Source organism: Pelobates fuscus, chromosome 1 (assembly GCF_036172605.1).
Source record: "Pelobates fuscus isolate aPelFus1 chromosome 1, aPelFus1.pri, whole genome shotgun sequence".
Lineage (NCBI taxonomy): Eukaryota > Metazoa > Chordata > Amphibia > Anura > Pelobatidae > Pelobates > Pelobates fuscus.
In genome coordinates this window covers 219,827,475-219,834,325 of record NC_086317.1, presented here as the reverse complement: position 1 = coordinate 219,834,325, position 6,851 = coordinate 219,827,475, and the positions used below count along the sequence as shown (strand labels likewise).

General features: G+C 44.9%; 1 protein-coding gene across 5 annotated transcripts in view; it reads right to left on the bottom strand.

Moving 5' to 3' along the window:
• Nucleotides 1–6,851, bottom strand: part of DLGAP3 (DLG associated protein 3) — a 452,253-nt gene that overhangs the window by 265,874 nt on the left and 179,528 nt on the right. The window lies entirely within an intron of this gene.

The following is a 6,851-nucleotide window of genomic DNA, read 5'->3' as shown; positions in this document are numbered from 1 at the left end:
TCATAGGAGTCCAGCACTACCAGTAAGATCTACTGAATACCAGCAAGGTGTTTAACCCCCACAATATATTGAGGGAATATGGTGCAGAAAAGAGAAAAAAGGATGAAAATAACAAGCCAACACATTACTTTTAGAGGTTTAAGAATGCAAAGTGTTTTTGTAGCAATGGTACTCCTAAAGGATATTTTTTTTAAAGCAGAACATAGAAACATAGAATGTGACGGCAGATAAGAACCACTCGGCCCATCTAGTCTGCCAATTTTCTAAATACTTTCATTAGTCCCTGGCTTTATCTTATAGTTAGTATAGCCTCATGCCTATCCCACGCATGTTTAAACTCATTCACTGTGGTAACCTCTACCACTTCAGCTGGAAGGCTATTCCACGCATCCACTACCCTCTCAGTAAAGTAATACTCCCAATGCATACTTGTAAGGATAAATGATTTATCGCCGTGAATTTACCATGAAAATGTGGAAAGCGCTAGGAAACCTAAGCAGATCTCTATAGTGAGGAAAAACATCTCTATACCAAGGAAAAATCTTACTGTGGTTTCATAATAACATGGCTGTATTCCCCCATTAAAAAAAAATCAGCCAAGTGTTACTTGCATCTAAGTGGTTAAGTGTGACTTGCATCTATTCAGAAGTAACCAAGTGTGCAGTCTTACTCGAAGCTCCACATATATTTATGTGGGTAGAAATGACGACACTGAAAATCTCTAATTCCTAAGTTCAACTATTTTTGGGGTCTTGAGAGTTCATTCTTCTATATGTGAAGACAAATCATTGCATATCAGCATCACTACAGAGTGTTTCTAGTGGAAATATTTATCTTGAAGCTGTTGAGCAAGGATAGGCATTTTGTTGTTGAAATCCTTTTTTTTTTTAAACTAACATTAAAGCTTTTATGTTGCAGATTTCTGGTTGTTATGCATGGGGGCAGCAGCTGCTTTGTTGAGATGTGGATGTGTAGATGTGTGGGAAGTTTGTAGTAATGTGGGCCACTTGTTGGGTAGTGTGTATATGTTTGTGTGCTGTTTTTAGTAATGCATTTATGTGATGTGTGTGTAGAGTGGCTGTTTGGCCCTCGGTTATGTGTGTGGATTGTGTATGTGCATGAGCTTACTGCAGTATTATGTGTGTGTAAGTGGTCTGTCTCTGGTGCTGTGTTTATGTGGGCTGTCTATGGAGTTACACATGTTGGCTGTCTGTTGTGTTATGTGTGTACGTGGGTTGCTTTTGGGGTTATATGTGTGTGTAGGCTGTTTGTGGTCCTGTATATGTTTGTGGGATATTTCTTGGTATACTGTGTGTATCTATAGGCTGCCTGTGCTATTATGTGTGTGTATGTGGGTTGTGATATTGTGTATGTGCAAGGGATTTGTGAGTTGTAAAGTGCATGTGTGTTGAATGTTTGCAGAGGTGTTGAGTGTGTGGTGGGGATTTTCATACTAGCACTGTTTAATGTTTCATGTAAATAAAGATTGTAATAGTCAAAGTTATTTAGTATTTGTCCTCCTCCCCAACCCCCCCACCCCTGTCTTGCTTGCCTTTATCCAGGTAGGGCAGCACAAATATGTTAAACCCTAGTAGTCCAGTGGATGGTATAGATCACTTGTACCACACTCTCCACTCTAGCAAAACTATAAAACATTGTAAGGACCGGTGTGCAAGATGGACAAATGGTCCACCCTAGGGAATCACCCCACACTACGGGAGATCATCTAATCGTTGCATAGGTTGTCGACCTCTGGTATAGAGGGACAAAGCAATTAGTCTACGACAATGATTGCAAATCTATGTAACATATGCCACTCCGTGCACTGAGGTGGCACTCAGTGTATGTCTACAGTTTAGTCTGTAGGTACAATCATGGAGACCTAGTTTGCATCATCATGCTCAGGTAATTTTGCTTGTGCTATTATTATTTCTAATAAATCAATAACACTGCTGAAGCAGGCAGGTTACAACAGGGAAAAACCCCACATGTGACACAGACATTTATTGGGAAGGGAAGGGAGAGATCATGAGTGGAGTGCTCACATTTACAACATTTACAAGGTAAATGATATATATGAGATATGCTAATATGAAATAATGCATATCATCCATCATCGGTGTCTCAATAAGTGGGACAGCTTTGGGTAAAAGGGGTGGTCAATACTTAAAAGAAAATGAATGATATAGTGGGAAGAAGACTACTGTGGTTGGACAGAAGGCAAATTATATAGATCAGATTTCTCCAAACTCTGGCCCTCCAGATGAACTCTCATGATTCTCTGGCAAATCCATCATTCAAAGAATCACGGGAGTTGTAATCCAGCAACATTTGGAGGGCCAACGTTTATCGAACAATGATATAGAGCAGCGGTTCCCAAAGTGTGTGTCGCGACCAGGTCTCTGTCAGTGACCGCGGGCCCGACACCAGGAGGGAGCCCGGCGGCTTGCCCTGTATGCCTCCAGGCTCCCTCCAATCAGTCTGCCCAGCACCTCCGGTCTGCAGCTCCGCCGGGTGCAGAGCTGCAGACCATGTGATAGAAGTCTCGCGAGCTCCCAGAGCGCAACACTCTGGGAGCTGGGAGACTTTTATTACATGGTCTGCAGCTCTGCACCTGGCGAAGCTGCAGACCGGAGCGTTAAAACACTGGACCACCAGGGAGACACTGGACCACCATTGAATTTATGAAAGGTAGGGCACAGCCCCCAGACCCTGCCGCCCCCCCCCCAATGTAACCCCTCTTCTCCTTGCCCCCCCACACTGTAACCCCTTCAATCCCTGCCACCCTCCCCAACGGTAACCCCTTCACTCCCCTCCCCCCACTGTAACCCCTTCTCTCCCTGCCCCCCTCCCCACACTGTAACCCCTTCTCTCCCTGCCCCTTCCACACTGTAACCCCTTTTCTCTCTGCCCCTCCACACACTGTAACCCCTTCTCTCTCTTCAGCCCTCCCCACACTGTAACCCCTTGTCTCCCTGCCCCCTCCCCACACTGTAACCCCTTCTCTCTCTGCCCCCTCCACACACTGTAACCCCTTCTCTCTCTGCACCCCTCCCCACACTGTAACCCCTTCTCTCTCTGCACCCCTCCCCACACTGTAACCCCTTCTCTCTCTGCACCCCTCCCCACACTGTAACCCCTTCTCTCTCTGCCCCCCTCCCCACACTGTAACCCCTTCTCTCTCTGCCCCCCTCCCCACACTGTAACCCCTTCTCTCTCTGCCCCCCTCCCCACACTGTAACCTTGTCTCCCTGCCCCCCTCCCCACACTGTAACCTTGTCTCCCTGCCCCCCACACTGTAACCCCTTCTCTCCCTGCCCCCCACACTGTAACCCCTTCTCTCCCTGCCCCCCACACTGTAACCCCTTCTCTCCCTGCCCCCCACACTGTAACCCCTTCTCTCTCTGCACCCCTCCCCACACTAACTCCTTGTCTCCCTGCCCCCCTCCCCACACTGTAACCCCCTTCTCTCCCTGCCCCCCCACACTGTAACCCCCTTCTCTCCCTGCCCCCCACACTGTAACCCCCTTCTCTCCCTGCCCCCCACACTGTAACCCCCTTCTCTCCCTTCCCCCCCACACTGTAACCCCCTTCTCTCCCTGCCCCCCACATTGTAACCCCTTCTCTCTCTGCCCCCCTCCCCACACTGTAACCCCTTCTCTCCCTGTCCCCTACACACTGTAACCCCTTCTCTCCCTGTCCCCTACACACTGTAACCCCTTCTCTCCCTGTCCCCTACACACTGTAACCCCTTCTCTCCCTGCCCCCTACACACTGTAACCCCTTCTCTCTCTTCCCCCTCCCCATACTGTAACCCCTTGTCTCCCTGCCCCCTCCCCACACTGTAACCCTTTCTCTCCCTGCCCCCCATACTGTAACCCCTTCTCTCCCTGTCCCCTACACACTGTAACCCCTTCTCTCCCTGCCCCCTACACACTGTAACCCCTTCTCTCTCTTCCCCCTCCCCATACTGTAACCCCTTGTCTCCCTGCCCCCTCCCCACACTGTAACCCTTTCTCTCCCTGCCCCCCATACTGTAACCCCTTCTCTCTCTGCCCCCTCCCTACACTGTAACCCATTCTCTCTGCCCCCCTCCCCACACTGTAACCCCTTGTCTCCCTGACCCCCTCCCCACACTGTAACCCCTTCTCTAAAAACTAATTGCCACGGTGTGCCAATTGTATGCATCTGAAGCGGATTGCTATAGTGTGCCAATTTTATGCATCTAAAGCTGCCATAATGTTCCAATTGTATGCCTGTAAAGTTGATTGCCATGGTGCGCCAACTGTATGCCTCTAAAGCGGGATTCCATGGTGTGCCAATTTTATGCCTCTAAAACTGATTGCCATAGTGTGCCAATAGTATGCATCTAAAGCGGGTTGCTATAGTGTGCCAATTGTATGCCTCTTAAGCTGTTTGCCATGGTTTGCCAATTGTATGCCTCTAAAAGTAATTGTCATGGTGTGCCAATTGTATGCCTCTAAAGCGGGTTTCCATGGTGTGCCAATTGTATGCATCTAAAACCAATTGCCACGGTGTGCCAATTTTATGCCTATAAAACCAATTGCCACGGTGTGCCAATTGTATGCATCTAAAGCCGATTGCTATAGTGTGCAAATTGTATGCCTCTAAAGCAGTTTGCCATAGTGTGCCAATTTTATGCCTCTAAAAGTAATTGTCATGGCGTGCCAATCGTGTACATCTAAAGCGGATTGCCATGGTGTTTTTTGGGAAAGCCTTGATAAAGAGGATAAGAAACGATATTAGGCAAGGCATAACGATAAAGGTAAAGCCAAATATGTGTGTGGAGTCTAATCAAACAGTAACTGCTTTCATTAAAATAGTTATGGTGTAATGGAGTGACTGTGTCAAGATGATGTAAAGGGGTAGGGGGCTTCGTAGAGAGGGGACAAAAACTGCTATTGATGGAAGGACTGAAATACAGGAAGATATGGAGAAGAAAAACAAACAGGAGGTAGATGGAATTATCATGGGAGAGTCACTAGCACCATGACAAAAAGAGAAGAGGGTCTGAAATAAGGAAAAAGTGTAAGAATTAGACACTTTAAGGTCTGTTACTTGATTTCTGCAATAGATGTGACACTTCACAAAAATTACCATTACCGGCATGTAGAGACAAATATTTTTATCCTATGGAATCCTATAAATTATTTTGTGGACATAATGTAAACAAATATTCAAAATAATTATCTCTTTCTTGTAGCTCTGTCCTACCAATTTGTAAATGTCACCAAAATTGACATTCTAGTTTTATGTAGAGTGTATATGTCTTAATTACAAATTACCCTAAATGATTATTACTTGAAATTAGCTTCCCAAGAAGAAGAAGAAAAAAAAAAAAGCTTTTAAAAAAAAGTTCAAGATATTTCTCTTAATAGCCATCTTCCACATTCCGAGGCAAATCATTTCTTTACATGTATATCTGTCTTGTGTACTGGGCTTATGATGTTGGGGTATTCACAGTTCCTCGGGCTGGAGAATTTGATCCCAGGCTGGTACTGTCTCTTGTGATGAATAATGCGTGAAAACAACAAAGCTGCAGAGAGCTATCACAAGACTATGAGCTTCAGAGAGTTTATTTTCTAAAAGCAAGAAGAGAGAGAAGAAGAGAGAAGGGAAAATGAGAAAAGAAGTGGGAGGGGTAGAGGAGAGAGGAAAGGAACGGGTGTCTGTCTAGTGAAGCAGATGCGGAGAGAGCATGACTTACTATAAAAATAGGAGAGAATAGAATCTGTAAGATCGAAAGATTAAGAAAAACAAAGATGAATACTTGGACATGAATAGCAGAACAGAAGAGACAGAAGGACAAAAAGAGGAAATTAAATAAACAAGTAAAGGTAACTATAAAAAGAGACTGGTTATAATGGAATATCTGAGAATAGAGGAAGGAAGAAAAGAAAAAGTAAGGGAGAATCAGTTGTTTTTTTTTTTTTACATTCTCCAACATTAACTCCTTGTTTGCTTATGTTCTGTTATATGGCTTAGCATGTCAGGGTAATCAGGTTAGAGAGCTCCCTGGGCACTGACAGTGATCAAAGCAATGATCTCTGAAACACCGCTCTAGGATAGCCAGCTGACAGCCACTGAGACGTTCTTCCCCGAGAGGTGTAATTAGACAAGGAAACAGCGAGGGGCATCCATAAACCTGCTGGGTTACAGGGACGAACAGGTGGCTTAGGATGAACCGCTGCCAGTCTATGATATCCATAAACACAGCACTATATAATCATGTATGCTGACGTAGAAACCCATACAGACAGCCTGCCAGCATTATCTGCACTGACAAGCAAACTATATAAGCAAATACCATACACAATTCTCCAAAGATCCATATACACAGACATAAACATGGGTCTAAAGTGCTATGAATCTTTTTGCGGAGTTTAAATAATCTATAGACACAACGCACAGAGCTATCTAAAAACTGTAATCAAACCATACATTATCTAGGCTGATCTATAGGCACAGTCACATCGACCGCACACTCTGCTCAGAAGATCTATAAAAAACAAGATAGCTCACTATTAATAATATTGTTATTAGGGGTGCTTGAGTACATTGCTTGAGAGTACTTTCTGATTTACTTTTACATGGAGAAGGTATTCCTGGATTCACACCAGTATCCACTGTGTCACTCATTTCCATAGCCCTGTGGCCCAGTCCTCCATGCACCCCTATTTCTCATAACACACAGAGATTCAACAATCATTAGAGATCTACAAGCTACAACAGTGGTTCACAAACTTTTTAGGTTCAAGGCGCTCTTAATATTTTTCCACAGCACCCCACGTGAAAAAAAATTCTAGGTTGTATATATGTACAGCGCTGCA